Source organism: Culex quinquefasciatus, chromosome 3, assembly GCF_015732765.1.
Source record: "Culex quinquefasciatus strain JHB chromosome 3, VPISU_Cqui_1.0_pri_paternal, whole genome shotgun sequence".
NCBI classification, from domain to species: Eukaryota; Metazoa; Arthropoda; class Insecta; order Diptera; family Culicidae; genus Culex; species Culex quinquefasciatus.
Window position 1 is genome coordinate 51053244 of NC_051863.1, and position 20071 is coordinate 51073314.

Genomic DNA, 20071 nt, shown 5'->3' on the forward strand with positions numbered 1-20071 from the left:
AAAAAAAACATGACTCCAAAAGATGGTTTATTGAGCTTCCAGAAAAAAATAGTTTGAAATTTTTCAAAATCTAGCCATATTTTTGAAAGAGTCGTATGCGAACTTGAAATGCTGAGACCTCCATCTGGGCCAAAAAAATTTACAAATCATTTTCAAAAATGATGGAGTTTTATTTATAGGTTTCCTAGATTTTTTTTTTTAAATAAAAATCAATGTTTTTCGACATAAACGACGATAAATTGAAAATTAGGTACGCAAATTTTCGTTATTCAAAGATGTCTAAGTTGTCTTGTTTTGGCCAAAAATGATAAAAAAGGATGGTATGAGATGGGAATCTTTAAGTTTAACTGAAAACATCAAATTGATCATTAATTTGCTTACCGAGATATAGATTTCGAATATTTTCATTACAAGTTAGAATTCATGCATTTTTTAATGTTTTGGAAATGTAGAATATCATCCTAATTAAATTAAATCAGTTAAACTGAATACCTACACCAAATTGATCGGTAATTTTCTTACCTACATAAAGATTTCGAATATTTTCATTCCACGTTAGAATGAATGCAGATTTATTTTTTGATGAAATCTTCTATAAACGAATTCATAATTCAAAATGGCTTTTTTTTTAAAAACCATCGGAAAAAAGATAAGCAAAAGATATCCGTCGCAATTTTTTTTCCATACTAGCTTTTTATTTTCAAGGAGGCGCATGGTTACTCGTAATAACCCCTTTATTTTTGCCAAACTTTTTTAGTTATTAGTTTATGCCTTTTGTTGCGACGGAGCGCGTCCGAAGCAGCCCCTTGTTCTGCGTCAGTGTCAGTGTTTTGTGATTGTTTGACTGGTGCCCGTGCTGTCGCTTAGAAATAAAGAAAATAAGATCAAAACAATTTGAGTAAGCGGGAGCACGGGCGCAGCTGAAGAATTCAGCTGTGAAAAAACACCAAAGATGTAAGTTTTGTAATTTTTGTGAACTATTAGTGTTATTTATTAATAAATAAACTTTAGTTTTGTAGCGAGTGGAAAAGAATGAAAAAAACGAAGTTGACTTTATAGCTGTCGGCCACCATTGCTAGTACCAACCACTAGTGTCTTCCTTTTAACTACAAGGACTTCGCCGCCCTGGGCTCCTAAGTGTTTGAGTACGGCACGGAGCGACAGCGCCGGATACCCATATTTACACTTAGGATTTTTAGAGCGCCCGCCGCGGGATTCGAACCACCAACCTCTGGATTGTAAGTCCAGTGCGCGGTCCGATTGATCCACACGGGCGGGAAAAGAATGAAGTTTTCTTTTAATCACTCCGCTGACAGAACCGGTGCCCGGTTATATTTAACTTTATATTCAATAATGATATTAGACTGCAATTCTGAAGGAATAATTTTTTAATTATTAAAGTTTAAGAACTAAAAGGGTAATACAAATATTTTCAGCTTTGAAGGCTATTAGTTTAATTAACTTAAATTCTTCTTATACATCCCCCGCGACTCAACACCTTTTTTTCTTTTTTCGACAGAGTTTTCTATATCCATGTACAATTTTACCATTGATCAAGTCTTATCACAACAAGTGTCTGTGGTCAACATTCCCTGATGGTGAAAATTTCGTCCGGGTAATCATTGCTACCTATTAGAACTTTACGGCCACCTAACGTGTGACGTATTGATAGTTTATATTTGTAAGAAAATATTGCTGCTTTCTGGTATCGTTCCGGGCTGCTGATGTCACAAAGATCTTCAACGACAACGACTTTCCGCAGGCAGCTGGGTGCCAACAAGCGATTAAATATTTAGCTTTTCTGTTCACGCACGGTGCCGATGTGCTTTTTTCTCGTACTGCCGCGTGTGTAACAGCCGCGTGACATGCCCAGCCAGGAGCGGATGAACCGCGAGTTGTGGGAAAATAGAGCAAGGTTTGCCATGAACCATTCGAGGTTGTCTGCGGGTAATTGGGTACTAAAGCCCTATGTAAATTTTTATGTACAACGGTAAAAAACACGATTAAAAACCATTTCCGATCACTTTTTTTTTCATTTTAACGCAATTTTTTTTTTGACAAGACAACATTTTTTCGATGGATCAACTATGGTCCCCTTGGAACGAGCTGTCAAGTAGGAGCTTTTCTGTCAAGAAGGACCGCGAGGTTAATTTTTCAAAATTGATTTAAAAATCCATTTTAAACTCTTTGTGGTCGTACAAAGGGTCATTGTACTCAGAAAAATAAGCTTTATCGCTGTAAACAATAATATCAGCAATCTAAGCTTCATTTTAGGACCCAATTGGCAACCATTTTGACTCTTGAACCATGCGTGGTGGAGGTGGGGGCGCAGCATGTTTTATTTCATGTTTCGGATTTCATGAAAATTGGAACTTAAAAAACTGAATAGTTTTTACAATAAATTATTAGCATTTTATTTCATCATATTGCATATTTTATTCACTTATGAATAGAAGGTCAGCACCGAAGTTTGGTTTCCTCGAACCAACAGGAACGGGGGCATATCTTTCGTCAACATTTCCAGCCAGGACATGTAAAGCTGCGCCGACACGATTCCCTGTAAGCATTGAACAAACGATCAGTAAAATGCCCAACTTAAACAAACAAACTTTCATTTTTACCTTTCTCGGAATCGGCATCGACAGCACGATCAACGATGCGTTCTTGGAGTACTGCAGCAGGAGTTCCCTCAGCCGCAGCTGTCGGTTGGTTTTCTCCTCCAGCTGAATCCGTTCCGACTCGCTCACGAAGGTGTCCGTCTCCTGGTCCTCCAGCACCGTGTCGATCAGCGCCCGGTGCATCTGGATGGTGGCCTCCTGGGGTTTGTCCTTCACCGTGACCATCGTCAGCGTGACGTAGTTGATGCGCAACTTCTCAAGCAGGGTTATCATGCTGTTGAATGGAGTTGGATCTTGATTAGCAGAAGCAAGAATAAAGGAGGTAGGTACTCACTTGTTGCGTTCCTCCTCCATGCTGGCCCGGTTGGTGGCCAGGGCAAACACCCGGATTTGGCAGTCGGACCATTTGGACCGCGTCGAAATGATGTACGGAAGCAGAATCGTGAGTCCACCGTCGTCGTACAGCCACCAGACGTCGATGTAACCGGCAGGTTGCTTTCCAGTAAACAAGCAGAATTCTTTGGTAGCCGCGAGGGTGGATTTCTGCCGGGCTGTGGAAATAATGAACGGTCAAATTTGACTGAAATCTCAAGTTAAAAATAATACTAACCTTCAGGATTCGGTGCGGTAACCGTGTTTTGGCCACTGCTCGGAACCATGCCGTGGAGGTCGAGGTTGGAGTTGACCGGCATCAGTCCCTTCTGAAGCCGTTGAGCAGCCGGGCTGTTGGCGAAAGCTGCCGGAGAAACCACGCCCGGCTGTAGATCCTGCGGATCCACGGTATCACTATCCGGGATGAGATGGGAGCAGTCGATTCCGTTGGGCAAACGCAGGATGGTGAGGGCCAGCCGATTGTCGAACGCCGTACTGACGGTAGATAAACCAAGTTATTGGTGATTATTGGCGCCTTACAAGAAATAAAGGGGTTTGCAACTGCCACAACTTACTGTAAAATGTTGTAGTACTGCTTCAGCTCATCGGAGTTACACGAGCGCCAGGTTGTCTTGTAGCCAACCATCAGGATATTGGGCGTCAGCTTTCCGAAGCCAGTCGACTGCATCATCGTGCGAACACCATCCTCGATGGGCAATCCGTCCGTGATCGTGTAGAAAGATTTCAGCTTAAGCTCGTTCATCAATTTCTTCCCCTCCGTCATAAGTTCCTGGCGCTTTTTGAACGTTAGCTTTTCCTCCATCACGTGTCCGGCAATCAGGAGCGAGTGGTTTTTCGTTATCAAGTTCGCAAAGTTCAGCAGGGATGGTCGATGAAGTGGTTTTCCTGTGAGCACGAGCAGCTGTGGGTTGTAGTTCTTGACGTGTTCTCCGACTTGTTCCAAATTGATGGCAGCGTTGAGTGCCGACTTGTAGGCTGCCGCTTGCGTTGAGGAACCCCAGTTGACGTTCGGTTTGCGGTAGATGACTAGCAGGTAGAGCATGAAGATAATGACGAGGGCGCAGAACGTCGATACCACATCGATCAAAAACATGATGGCAATACATAGGATTGTTCCGAGCATGCTCAGCCAGGGATGGTAATATTTGAAGGTTGGTCGCCATCCGAGAGGCTTCACCGTGGCTGCATGGAAGGTACAGAAGTTGACCAGGGCGTAGGCCGCCAGGAAGAAGTTGGTGATCAACGGTGCAATCACGTTCAAGTTAGCAATCATGATAAATGTAAACGACACCAAAAACACAAGCACGTATCCTCGATAAGGTTCTCCGTGCTTGCCGTACCCTTTGGAGAAGAAGATCAGACCCGGGTAGATCTGATCGATACCAAGAGCTTGAATAAGTCGTGGCACGGAGAGCAAATTTGTCAGTGCAGTACTGAGCGTAGCTGCCCAGCATCCGATGTAGGTCAACCAGCTGGAGATCGCCATCAGCTGCAGTATTCCGTAATCGTTGTTTAGACCGTAGTGACAGTTCTGTGGAAAGAAATAACTTCAAAGTAGTGTTTGTACAAAACCATTAATAGTCTTACATTAAGTTCCGTGCTGCATGAGGTGAAGTTGTTTCCAACCAAATCAGCCAAACTGCCCGAGGCATCTCGCACAGCAGACATACCGGCTACCACCATAAACACAATATAGGAAATGCCCGAAATCAGACATGCCAGCAGTGTGCCCTTGGGAATGGCCGTCGCAGGATCCTTCAAGTCGCCACAGATGTTGGCTCCACTCTGGATGCCAGTGACACTCGGAAAGAAAATTGCAAACACACTGAAGAAATTCTGCTGAATTCCTTCACTGAATCGATAGCCGGGTCCAAGATTTTGGTCGACAACTCCACCAGCGATTCCTAGAAATCCCTTGGCCTTTTCCTCATCATCCGTAGGTCCGATGATGGCACCAACAATGAAGCTTCCGATAGCCAGCAGAATGGCCACCAGCAGAAAGTTCTGAGCTTTGACCTCCCAATCCATTCCAACTGCGCAGATTGCCACCATGATCAGCAAAGCGATTGTCCCGACGATACGGATGTCGTTGATGTCTCCGTCAACAATTTGCACATTGTAGCTTTCTGAAAGAACAGTAACAGAATTAAACTCACACTTTCCCCAGAAACCAACCCATCAACCTACTCAACAAACCGTTCAACGAGCTGCAGAACCCAATCGTATTCATCGAGGCATTCACGGCGTTGGCAAACGCAAACACAACTCCAACGGACGCGCCAAACTCCGGCCCCAGCGAGCGGGAAATGATGTAGTACATGCCGCCACTCTTGACCTGTCCGTTGGTGCAGAGGGCCGACAGCGAAAGGGTCGTAATGACGCACACCACGTACGACAGCGCCGTGATCATCAGGCTCTGGATGATTCCCGCCTCGGCGACGACCCAGCTGAGCCGCAGAAAGAGCATCACACCCCAGATGTTGAGCAGACATGGCGTCAGCACTCCCTGGATCCAGCCCAGGCGAATGTGGTGTCCGGCTTGACCGGCCTCCTCGACGTCGGCATCCTGTGGGGATAGAAAATGAAGTGCGTTTGTTATACATATATTTTTTATAGCATTACCCTAAACTGAGATATGGATTTCCATTGAAATGACTGATCAATTCAATGTTGGGAACAAAGTTTACGGGCGCTTAAAGGATCGAGTAAATCAACTGAAGAAGAAAAGTTATAAAATACATAATAACTAACCGTTTAATGTACTATTTTTATAGTACTCTTTAAGTCATGAGACTTTAATTTAAAATATTGATACAAATATTAATACAAAGCAAAAGTGCACACATTTGGTTTGGGAGAACTTTGAAAAATAACACTAAATAAAGCACCAAGCAAAGCCAAATCCAAAGAAATGCATGAAGAAAAAAAAATTTCATGTTGACGCATGGTGCCTTAATAGAATTCTAATAATAATTTATGTATATAATTTTTTGGACGAGTTTCACTTTTCGGGACGTGTTAGTCAATGTCTGTCAGTAATTCTTAATTTGTTTAAGGTGTAGCCAGTGTATAGCAACATGGCTCTTCTTGTTCTATTACAGTCATGCCTCGGTTTTGCACGCCTCGGTTTTGCACTGCCCCGGTTTTGCACCGTTCAGCTGCCTCGGTTAAGCACGGCCCAGTGCTTAACTGAAGCACAGAGCTTATGGGATTTTGGCTATATGGGAGACATTGGCTATAATTCTATGAATAATCATGCAAACATCAAAAAATTATAGTGTTTTGGAATTGGGATGATGTCAGTTATCCATTAAAATTATTATTTCATGAAAATTTTCACAAAAATACGTATTTTTCCTGTATTTTGAAAATGCATTTTTTTTCTCTAGAAAATCCAAAAATATATTGTTATTGCAATATGGGTATCAAATGATCAGGTTTTTATCATACATTTTGGATGTAATAACAACATTTTTAGAAAATACTCAAAATTTTCTCAAAACTACGTATTTTCGAAATAAATACTCAAAGTTTCAATTTTTACAATATGGGTATCAAACGATCGGGATTTTTTTATACATTTCAAATGTTATAATAATTTTTTTTGAAAATACTCAAAATTTTCACAAAACTACGTATTTTCGAAAAAAAATACTCAAAATTTCCGTTTTTACAATGTAGGTATCAAACGATCGAGATTTTTTCATACACTTCGAATGTTATAACAACATTTTTAAGAAAATACTCCAAATTTTCACAAAACTACGTATTTTTGAAAAATACCCAAAATTTCAATTTTTACAATATGGTATCATACGTAGTTTTGTGAAAATTTTGAGTATTTAAAAAAAAAAATTATTACATTCGAAATATATGAAAAAATCCCGATCGTTTGATACCCATATTGTAAAAACTGAAATTTTGAGTATTTTTTTCAAAAATACCTAGTTTTGTGAAAATTTTGAGTATTTTCTAAAAATGTTGTTATTTTATTCGAAATGTATGAAAAAATCCCGATCGTTCGATACCCATATTGTAAAAATTGAAATTTTGAGTATTTTTTTCGAAAATACGTAGTTTTGTGAAAATTTTGAGTATTTCAAAAAAAAAAATTTAACATTCGAAATATATGAAAAAATCTCGATCGTTTGATACCCATATTGTAAAAATTAAAATTTTGAGTATTTTTTTTTCGAAAAAACGTAGTTTTGTGAAAATTTTGAGTATTTTCTAAAAATGTTATTATTACATCCAAAATGTATGATAAAAACCTGATCATTTGATACCCATATTGCAATAACAATATATTTTTGGTTACTTTAGAGAAAAAATATGCATTTTCGAAATACAGGAAAAGTACGTATTTTTGTGAAAACTTTCATGAAATAATAATTTTAATGGATAGCTGACATCATCCCGATTCCAAAACACTAGAATTTTTTGATGTTTGTATGATTATTCATAGAATTATAGCCAATGTCTCCCATATACCCAAAATCCCATAAGCTCTGTGCCTCGGTTATGCACGCCTCGGTTTTGCATCCCCCATTTGCGGTGCTAAACCGAGGCACGACTGTACACAACTAGACAATTTTAAAGTTGATTTGAGTAAACGCTTCAGAATCATCAAGATATGATAGATTTAGGCTTCCTGAACACACCCAAATCGTCATAATTGAACTTTAGTGAACTTTCTGTCAATTAATAAAATTGTATATTTCGGGTTTAAATGCTACCATGCGCATTGCGAACCCCCTTATTTTTGCTACCCCCACAGATACACGTGGGCGCATGGTTGTTCAATATATATAATTCCACAATATTTATACCCAATATCTACTGTTTTATTTTTTGACAGAAAGTCAGAAGACAGAAATTTACTAAAATTATATTCTGTTTAGAACGTCCAATTTCCCGTCCCGGGAAAAAAAAATCCTGTGAATTCCCGGGATTTCCCAAAAAAAAATATTTCCCGTTTCCCGAGAAAATTTGTAAACATTTTCTTAAATTTTTGGAACTACTTTTTGAAAATGCTCTGAAAAAATAATAAATGAACAAGCTCAACATGATTTTGTTCAATTAAATGTATTATTTGGTTTAAATTAAAATTGAGATTTTTTTACGTTTTTGTTTACCATGATCAAATGAGATGAAAATCGAATTTGTGCAAAAAGAATTAATTCAATTGGTTGAATACCTGGTACTAAAGAAATTACAATTTGAAGTAAAAGAGTTGCATAATAATACAAAAAAAATCATTGTCAAATTACTTTCCATTGTTTGATCTCAAAACATAGAAACATATATTCAAAGCTTGCTTCAAATATTTGAAAACATTGGGTTGTTTGAAGTAGAACCAACACTAAAAAGCTTTACAAGAGCTGAAACCAAATTTTGTCATGAAAAACATAATTTCTGCATGTTATGATTGTGGATTATGCAATTTTATGATTGTGGATTATGGATTCATTTTACTCACAGTTTTGATAAAAAATATTTCTCATCAAAAAATACCAAAATTCATTTTCTTGTAGTCGAATGATTTTTTACATGCAGTCAAGCTGTTAATTGATCTACACAATTATTTAAACCATTAATGTTGATGTCCTATACAATTTTGTTGCATAATATTAATTAAAACGAAGATCATAAAAATTTTCAATAAATTTAAAATTTTCCGAGAATTCCCGGGATTTCCCGGAAAATTGGCTGAAAATTTCCCGTTTCCCGGGAAATTAGTAACCCCGGGAAATTGGACGCTCTAATTCTGTTGTTTGGAGTGTGTTCAGGAAGCCCAAATCTTTCTTACCTTAACGAAACTGAAATGTCGGGTTGTGTTACAATGCAGTGCACTTTGCTCAAACACCCACCACAATTACCTGTTTCTTTTCCTTGGGATCACTGTCTCCATGCAATTCCCCAATCGATGGACGCTTATTTTTGCGCGTTGACGTCCTATAGGCATCCAACCTTGGCAGTGGATCTCTAAAATAAAATACACGATCAGGCCTCGGTTCAACGCTAATTAATTGAAGAACGATTTGACACTTTGCTCATCAATCGGCGTGTGGCATCATCACGATACACTGCACATGGTAACAATGTTACATCGTTTTCTTCGTGAATTTGGTTGCACTTGAACTTTTCAGTCCAAACTCCATTTAATCTACCTGGTGATCCCCATTATGCTGATACGCCGGTCCACGACTGCAGTGGATGCATCAAGACCATTCAACGAGTTGTGGTTTCCCGATGGTGGTTCATTCTGGTGGTTTTCGACACTTATTTGCTTAAACGCCTGGTTTTCATACCCTTGACCGTTTATGGGTATCACTGTTTTAACCGTGAATCGATTCATTTTGCTTTGAATTCAACTGTGGTCACTGACCGCAATATCGATTAGTTTCTCTTCTGATAAAACACTTTTAATCCTTCTTCTGATGCATTTATTGTTTGTGTTATTGCGGCAACTCGATTATAAACTACTCCTCCTTATCCAAATTCTCTTCACAAATTTCGAAAACTTCCGTACGGCGGACGATCGTAACGTGGTCATGCCGATCGTCCGAACCAGTGTAGCTTCAAAATGCACTGGCTTTTATAGCTAAAATCAAAGACAATGCCAAGGAATCAATGAATTGGTCCACCACGTTTCATTCCTAGGTGCTAATATTCCCCCTTCCTTGGCACTCATATATTCCGAGCCAACGACTTTGGCGATTCTGTTTTAGGCAGCTCGGGGCAGTTTTTCTAAATTTGCAGTGCTAACTGTTGTAATTTGAGCAAAGGGCACCTTTTCCGTGGATATCTTCGGAACATGTTATCTAGTAGCGCTCAAGTTTGCATCGCTGTTCCAAAGTTATCGCCCTCTGCAACGTTTGGTTTTAAAATAAGATTTTTTCTATGTAATTTGAAATATAAATTCATCCATTCCAAGTCAAACAAAAGTGCTCCACCATGCTGTAAGGGGTGCCACAATGGTCAATTCAATATTCTTAGACAATTTGACTGTTGCCCGGTACAATCAAAAATATCTGAGAAAGTAAATTTCCACACTGTGCTCCAAGGCTACGCCCATATAGTCCCGTGAGGATTTGGGGGGAATGTGTTTTTTGTTCACTAGTTGCAAAAGTGCGGGAACCCACGCGACTATTAAAAGTGAACGGATTTTTTTGGGTGGTTTGGTTAAGGGGGTTAAGGGGGAGTTCATCGGGCCAATGAAAATTATTGAATGTTTTGTATAGGATATAAATTGTAAATGTGTTAGTATGAGTGTGAGTCTGAAGTGAAATATTTAGTTTTCATATAGTATTATAATTATAATATTTTATAATGGTTTGATCTCACCAAATTTGTCGTAAGATGGTTCAGTTCCCTTATTAGTTGATACCGCTTCCTTTCGATCCAAAAACGTCATTAGCTAAATCTTTGCTAATGTCACTCTGGGAGTTCCTTTCGCATTCGCATTCGCATGGAGATGGTGATCTTAGCGGGTTGCAGACTGGATTTCGTCATGTATGTGTGATAATTGTCCAGCTCCGGCTGCTTAGAAACAGTGCACAATTTTTTCGCTAATCAACTTCTTTATTCAATGTTTATCACTTTCCAATGTTTCTCACCATGAGACATGTGTTGCTCTAATTTATACGGTTACCCTCCTTCTGGGTCAAAACTCAAAATTACTGCGAAAATAAGCCGGTGGCTTTAATCCACTCAAATGTTGTCATTGTTCAAGTAGGCAACCGCGTTTATACGTCGCATTTGGGTCGAGGTGTTCAGTATTCACCCAATGACCCTAATGAACAACGACACAAATGCTTCTAAAAATATACTTGATCCACAAGGATCTCGGAGAGCCACTGGAAAGTGAGAGAAATTGACATAATAGAAGAGCGAAAGAATTGGTGTTATGGTTGCGTCGGAGACATGGAACAAATGTCATACGATTACCCAGTAGAAACAGATCACGTTCTAAGAGGTCGCCTCTCAGCACGGTGGTTTGGTTCCGTTGGCAGATCGGTGATGCGTTCTCACGGTATGAGATAGAACGGGGTTCAATTCCCCGGCGGAATACAGTGCACAATTTTTTCACTAATCAACTTCTTTATTCAATGTTTATCACTTTCCAATGTTTCTCACCATGAGACATGTGTTGCTCTAATTTATACGGTTACCCTCCTTCTGGGTCAAAACTCAAAATTACTGCTTAGAAAGGTAAATTTAAAGTGGGAGGACAAAGTGAAATATCTTGGACTTGCTTTTGACAAAAACCTTACATACAAGGATCACATTGAAAGTATCCAGGTTAAATGTAACAAATATATTAAATGTTTGTATCCACTTATAAACAGGAATTCTAGACTTTGTCTCAAGAATAAACTGTTAATTTATAAACAAATTTTCAGACCTGCCATGCTTTATGCTGTGCCGATCTGGACAAGCTGTTGCTTAACCAGGAAGAAAAAACTTCAGAGGATTCAGAACAAAATTCTGAAAATGATTCTGAAACTTCCTCCCTGGTTCAGCACCAGTGAACTTCATCAATTAGCCGAAGTTGACACTTTGGGGACCATCCATAAACCACGTGGACACTTTAGGGAGGGGGTATGGCAATTGTCCACGCTCCATACAAAAAGATTTTTTTGTATGGACAATTGTCCACGAGGGGGGTTGAGATTACCAAAAAAAATGTCCACGTGGTTTGTGGATGGTCCCTTGGATGTTATGTCCAATAAGATAACACAGTTCAACAAAATATCAAATGTTTCTTGTCTCTGAGACGAGAATATGTGTTCCTAGTAGATTTTTGCATGCTGAATCCGAATCCGGGTCCAGAATTGCTCCAAATGGTCCCAATTTTGAGATACACCCGTTTGAAATGTTAGTTTAGGCCAAAATTAACTACTTTGTTGACTATTTTACAAAAGAACTATTGAATAAACAACTAAACCAATACATGCATCTTAAAGTTCACGTTTTCCCCTTTCTGAAACACCCCTGGTTTTTAAAATTTGATTGTTTCAACGCATATTTATAGCCATTTTAAAATTAGAATTTGACTTGCATGCAAGTTGGAAAAACTTGAATGAGAACCAACTGAAAAAAAACCCGTTTTCCGCTTGTGGAGCAGGGGGTCATTTTTTCTGGACACCCTAGTACTCAGCTATGTTTTTGAAATGTTGATTTGAGCACAAACTTTAACTTGTTTTTCTAAAATTTGTTTTCAGGGCATTAAAATTTTACAATTTAATATATTGACAAAACAATATGTAACAATTTTTATTCATATAAAAAACTGCCAGTTTTGTATTTTTGTATTATTTTTAAATGCCAAATTTCAAAATCCGGCTTCGTCATGCACACGAGGTATGTCTTGCGAGCAGGGATGGAAAAATCGCAAAAAATCATTTTTGCTTGCGAGCTTTCTTCACAAGCGAAAGAGAGAGGAGGCAAATCACGCAAAAGAAAATCGCTTCTCCAAGAAAATCAATCTGTTGATGGTTTTTTGTGAATTTCTTTGTTAGCACCCCTTAAAATGATTTATTTCGCTTTGTTTACCAACATTGTCCATCTACAAAAAGTGACAGATCATTTTTCTACATGTGACGTTACACTTGCAAGTGTAGTAGTGGAAAAGATGTTCCGCCCAATAATCATGATGATGTTTTTTTAGATTCCTTTCACCGATCTTTCGTGCGTGAGAGAGGAGAGCCTTGTTCCTTTCGGATTTTTCTCTTGATGAACGTTCAAAGTTTTTCTTTTGATGATGATTCTTCCATCGCTGCTTGCGAGTCTTCACCCCAAATTTCAGCCAATTTGGTCCATCCAATCTCGAGATATCGTGGTACCCGTAAATCAACTCGGTGTTTAGAGAAAAACGCTCACACAGGTTGACAGTTCGCTTTGCGCACCGCAAAATTTCAAGCTTAAATCGTCTCTTACTGAATTTAACTATGAAATATTTTCATGGAACTTTCAGGAGTTATTAAAATCATCTTTTAAGTGGATTTAATAAATTATCTGTAATATGAAATTTTGTGATTTTTTACATGTATGTAACCCCTTAATTAAAATTTCAACTTCAAAAATGCTTCTGATTGCTCAACTAAACAACCTTTAAATTTTGGTTTTACAGGAAATTTCTAATAAGTGTCACGTTGGAAGACGTTTTGAACCATTTACGGGTGCGTTGATATAAATCCTTTTTTATAAATTTATTTGTCTATTATATAACAGACTCAATTACTTTCGCATTTGCTTAATAAATTATACAATCAATTTTGTTGTTGACTTAAAGTTTAAGTCTTAAACCAATGCGTCACAATGTGTTAACTCGCTAAATGTCTTTAGAGCGTGCAGTTTGCACTGGATTTGATGTTTCGAAATTGATTTTATTTAGTTTGAGGTATACATCACAATAAACAATGACAAATGGTCCTTTTTGGCTAATCGACAATCTTTAAAATGTCTGGGTCGGTGGTTTAGTGGTAAGCATGGTAGTCTCTCACCCCAGTCGGCCTGGGTTCTTGAGACGAGTAATGTGTCATCAACGATGGAAGGAGTGGGGAAGTAAAACATCGGTCCCGGCCACAGTTGTTGTAAGGTTGTTAGGTCATTCCAGGTGTAGAAGCCGTCTCCATGGTATGAGTATAAACAACACACCTTCGGTAGAGTCGCTGGTTGACAACTGGACTCGCAATTCAAAGATTGTCAGCTCGGATTCTGGGGTGGAAGGATTGAATTTATTTTGGATTTGGATTTTTTTTTGTTAAATCCTAATATTAGAGGAATGCAATTGGCTCATTAAGGTGTTAAAATAGGGTATATGACCCTATTTTGGACCTAGTACCTATTTTGAACCTATTTTTATTAATCGAGGTAGTTCAGGCTTTTAAAGTACGAATTTACTGAATCCAACCAACAGAAAGTGTAAGCAGGATCGTTTTGTAGCTTACCTCTTCCAAAAATGTTAACATTTTTGATTATTTCCGCTTTTCAGCCACTTTTTCCAATGTCACTCGCATTTCTTATAATTTTCCTAGCACATCGATTAGGTCCAAAAATTTCGGCCTCGTTGCTTATCACTTTTGGCTCGGGACACCTTGTACAACTTTCTGTTTTTCACTAGCATCAAGCTATTTTCAGCCGGTTTCCGAGTAATGTATGTGTTATTTATTTAATACTTATATGTTTTTAGTCACTAAACCGTTGAAATTACTGATCTATAGTTAAAAAAAACTCAATTGAAAAAATATTTTCAAATCAGCCGTGTTGGATCAGTTTTTGGAGCTACTTTTCCTACAGTTCAACGCTACCACCAATACATGTATAACAAGGTGTTGCCAGTTTTGTTTATGAATTTATTTCGATACTTAATTGAAATTTAATGCCAAGTTTTTACTTAATAATTTGGATTAGTTTTTCCGACTGTAATTATTTCAAATAAAAATAAGCTTTAAAAAGCAAATGATAAACAGAAACAATGAAAATATGATTTTTTAATTATAAACATGCAAATTAATAATAAAGATAGGGATGATTTTAAAGACTGATTGCAATCTGATCTAAAATTTAAACTGATGTTGATATATTTTTCTCGCAACCTCATCTTCACCAATTTAGCTGCACCTATTAATTAATATTTGCTTCAAAAATGCAATCTGGCTACCCTGCTGGAATTGAACTGGAAACGATTGAAAAACCAAAAGGGCCTAGTTCATTCAATCGTCAGCTGTCACCGCGACAGGCGCTGTCAACCTTGCTCAAGAGTGGTTTCGATAAGGTCGCATGAATTTATTTAAAAAAATCTAGGGTTAGTTTTAAAAAGATCCTAAGCGCTAGTCGATCAGTTTTCGATAAATATACGAATTATAAAACTTAAAAATGCTTTGAATTGTCATCTGCACGTCTTTTAAATGCTCTCTACTGGAAAACAATAAAATAATCGACATCAGGGATACCATCTGACTCGATTCCTTAGACATAAATAAGTAATAAGGTTTAAGGGTCGCTTTTTATCGTTGTTGTTTATATGGGGAAAACGCAAAAATGTATGCAGAAAAACATCGTTTCAGTATTTTTCCGCCAGGTGGCGCGGGTCTTGCCCAACTTTGCCCAAGGGTGCAAAACGATCCGAGATGATCCTAATTTTATGTGATTTTTTTTTAAATTATTTTCTTATGCACATCTTATATACCCAGTATATAAGCCGATTTCTTTTCATCGCATTGCTAATAATTCATCAGGATCAACTCGGATCGTTTTGGACCCTTCGACAAAGTTGTAGAGAATTGAATTCCTACAAGAATCTTACACTTGGACAATTTTGGGCAAGACCCGCGCCACCTGGCGGATTTTTAATTATAAGCGTTGGCTTATAATAAATTACACTTTTAGATTACTGCGTCAATCATATTAGAAACACAAATAAACCATAAATTTGATCAAAATATTTCCATTAGGCTTCATCCATAAAGTACGTCACGCGAAAACCAGCCAAAATTTACCCCCCCCTCCCCCCCCCTTTGTCACGCTTTTCCTATACTTATAACATGCAATGTCACATTTGCTCAGACCCCCCCCCTCCCCCCCTAAAGCGTGACATACTTTATGGATGACGCCTTACTGTTCATTTTTCTTTATTCTGAAGTGTAACTGTATTTCCAGCTTTGAAAATTTATAAATTTTTGTGGGAATTTAAATCATTTCGAAAAAACAACCTAAGAGATTTTGAAAGAAGAGGTGTGTGAAACAATTTCGATAAATGGAGAGCTAGTTGAGTCCTTGTGCACTTCGCAGTGTTGCTAGTTGGGCAAATTGCAGCTTTCAGACCATCCCGGATCGTTTCCTGCAAGCTTCGGAAAGGAGAGATAAAATGAAATCATTGCAACTGTTAGAAAAATAAAAATCTTCGAAAACAAATTGTAGCATTGGAGGTAAATGCGATGTTAACTTTGAGGATGTAGTCTAATTTTGTACTTTTATATATTTTATGATTTGAGACATAACTAGTTACATGGTTTATTCAACACCTATAATATAATCAATTTTGTAACTACGCCCCTCCTACCCGAGCATGGGTAAATAACAAAGGAAATGCGTAATAATACCTTTCTCTGGTATCAATACAAAATTTTGGTATTCCTGGACCCTTAAAAATTTGTCTTAAGGATTATGCAAGAACAAAATGTGGTATCATACCAATTTAAGGTATTGTTTTGATATTGCTAAATTGCAGAATTTGTCAATGGTCCAACACCACATTTTGGTATTATTTTGGTATTAAAGTGTTTTACCAAATTCCTCTGAAACTATGGGAAAATTTTGACCAATTTTGACAAAATAATTAATTTTGCGCTAAAATGATGTCTCAAAGTGAATGCTTTCATTGAAAACCGAAAATTTCAAACTTGATTTTAAACATTTTTGATATACCCCCTACAGAAATGACTTGAAATTGTGGAAAATTTTCTAAGTCAGGATGGCACATTTTGGTATTATTTTGGTATTAAGGTGTTTTATCAATTTCCTCTGAAACTATGGGAAAATTTTGACCAATTTTGACAAAATAATTAATTTTGCGCTAAAATGATGTCTCAAAGCGAATGCTTTCATTGAAAACCGGAAATTTCAAACTTGATTTTAAACATTTTTGATATACCCCCTACAGAAATGACTTAAAATTGTGGAAAATTTTCTAAGTCAGGATGGCACATTTTGGTATTATTTTAGTATTAAAGTGTTTTATCAAATTCCTCTGAAACTATGGGAAAATTTTGACCAATTTTGACAAAATAATTAATTTTGCGCTAAAATGATGTCTCAAAGTGAATGCTTTCATTGAAAACCGGAAATTTCAAACTTGATTTTAAACATTTTTGATATACCCCCTACAGAAATGACTTAAAATTGTGGAAAATTTTCTAAGTCAGGATGGCACATTTTGGTATTATTTTAGTATTAAAGTGTTTTATCAAATTCCTCTGAAACTATGGGAAAATTTTGACCAATTTTGACAAAATAATTAATTTTGCGCTAAAATGATGTCTCAAAGCGAATGCTTTCATTGAAAACCGAAAATTTCAAACTTGATTTTAAACATTTTTGATATACCCCCTACAGAAATGACTTGAAATTGTGGAAAATTTTCTAAGTCAGGATGGCACATTTTGGTATTATTTTGGTATTAAGGTGTTTTATCAATTTCCTCTGAAACTATGGGAAAATTTTGACCAATTTTGACAAAATAATTAATTTTGCGCTAAAATGATGTCTCAAAGCGAATGCTTTCATTGAAAACCGAAAATTTCAAACTTGATTTTAAACATTTTTGATATACCCCCTACAGAAATGACTTGAAATTGTGGAAAATTTTCTAAGTCAGGATGGCACATTTTGGTATTATTTTGGTATTAAAGTGTTTTATCAAATTCCTCTCAAACTATGGGAAAATTTTGACCAATTTTGACAAAATAATTAATTTTGCGCTAAAATGATGTCTCAAAGCGAATGCTTTCATTGAAAACCGGAAATTTCAAACTTGATTTTAAACATTTTTGATATACCCCCTACAGAAATGACTTGACATTGTGGAAAAATTTCTAAGTCAGGATGCCACATTTTGGTATTATTTTGGTATTGAAAGGTTTCATCAATTTTCTCTGAAACTATGGATTTTTTTTAAATTTTTGACGAGATAATTAATTTTGCGCTAACTTGACTTGAAACCCAAAAATGTTAAAGCTGATTTAAATTTTTTTTGTGATATACCCACTAATATTTTTTTCAAAAACGTTGAAATTTTTCTAAGTTGGGATAACCAAATACTTTGAAAAACGAGTCAATCAACAGATTATTGAATTTTGGTGAATTTCAATCCAGTTTCATTTTAATAATACTTATTTTTCAATCTTGTTATTTTTCAGAAGCTTCAAGAACTTCAAGTACAGCCGTTCATCAATGACAAATGCATTCGGTGTGGTGAAGAATATCACTAAAAACAACATGGAATCATCAGGTGAGTAGATTTGGTTGTTGCATAAGGATCATTTACGTTTTTTCACTAACTGCAACTGTTGCACTAAAATGGTATGAAAATAGCAAATTTTGGTATTACTTGTGCAAATACCAGCGACCAAAATGTGCTCTTGGTTGCCCAGTAATAGATGGTAAAATACCATGAAATCAAACCAATATCATGTTTGTGGAAGACCACAGGAATACCAAAATATGATTTTCCAAGGGCGCGGGAATACCTAAAATTAAAACCATGACAATACCAAGTTTTGGTATTCAAGCAATGTTCAAAATCCAGAAGACCTCAACTTGGTATTGAAATGATTTTATTTTGTGGTATTATTTTACCTTTGGAATAACATGGTATGGTATTGTTGTGCCCTTCCACATACAAGCTTTTGGTATGATTTCATGGTATTTTACCATCTATTACTGGGCAACCAAGGGCACATTTTGGTCGCTGTTATTTGCCCAAGTAATACCAAAATTTGGTATTCCCGTGTTATTTACCCCTGCTCGGGTAGCCGATCCGAACGGTAGGCAATCTTGTCAAATCTTACATTGTTTTTTAAAAGTGAAACATGTATAGGGGAAGGTGGGGCAAGACGACCATATGGGGCAAGAGGAACAATCGCTTGTACAGCCGTAAATTTTTACAAGTTTGATATTTCCAGTATGAGGAATTGTTGCTAGCAATGCTATTAGTTGAACCTATTACCACATAACCGCCAAAACGACGTAAACGCCACGGGACATAAGAAAGAATGGTGTTTTTCCCAAATCGTTTGTTTTCTTATAATATTTGGAAAGTACAAAATAAGGCTTAGGGTTTGTTTTAAGGCTCATTTTATCTAAATGCTATTTTTCCTAGATCAGTAGTGTCCCTACAAATGACCTGCACGTATTATAATGTATGATTTATCTTTTGGTTATTTTTATTGAGAGCTTTAAAAAAATCTTGTTCAGGTGGGGCAAGTGTACCATGTGGAATTTTAGTATGGAAAAAAATACGAATTGCTGCAACAACATATTTTATTGGGAAATAAATACATAAAAGTACTTAAAAACTGATAAACAATTGTTAAAAAAAATGTCCATACAAAATATAGTGATGTTATGAAAATTTACTATTTATCATCTAAGTAATAATTTTTTTTTCGTAAAAACGATCAAATCTTTAGCAAAATATTTGTTTTAATCTAAAAATGAAAGAAACGTTTCAAATACATTCTAATCTGATGTATCTAAGTGATAACAGTTCAATTGTTAGCAAATTAACGTGTTGTTCCATGCATTGTTCCTCTTGCCCCAACGGGTTGTTCGTCTTGCCCCACTAGTTGAGTAGAGCATACGGAAAATCAATAATTTTAAAATCATTTTTTTATAATACAAAACAGGATTTTTTAGAAACTTGTTCTATCAAAGTCATAGTTAAGACCTGGAATAAGATGATTATAAAAAAATCCGACTGATTTATTTACGTTTTAATGGTTTTTGACGAGCATTTCCTTAGCTTGTTACACTTGCCCCACCTTCCCCTACTATAGTTAAACTTTCTGTCAAGCGACTGTAAAGTTTAACATAACAGATGCGAAAGTTTCACACCAAGTTACAAGCTATAATCTCCCTTTAAAATTTCTTGATTGTTTAATAGGTAATATTACTGAACTTCAGCTCTGCGTAAAATTTAGAATTAAAGATAAAAAAAATCTTTGTAGCTTTTAATTATCTCTGTCATTCATTCCACTTAAGTTGAGGTGGTTTTATTGCGAATAATAACGTCTCAACCCTTTTCTATGTTCTAATGCTTGAACATTTAGTCGGAAGAATACGCAAATTGGAAAATAGGACAGCGACTTGCTGAGGATGCGTGAGTTTTCCATTCAATATAATTAAAACACGTTTTCAAATTCAAATCCATTATTTTATAATTATTATTTAAATTCTGAAATAAATATTTTCCAATTTAAATCGTGGATAGGCCCTTTGGGTTATCAACCCGAGCTTTTGTACGTGTGCGTTTTGACGCCGCACGCCGCAATTCA

General features: G+C 36.7%; 1 pseudogene; it reads right to left on the minus strand.

Moving 5' to 3' along the window:
- Nucleotides 1-2443: 2443 nt before the first annotated feature.
- LOC6039803 lies at nt 2444-9195 on the minus strand (annotated as a pseudogene).
- Between the last annotated feature and the right edge of the window lie 10876 nt (nt 9196-20071).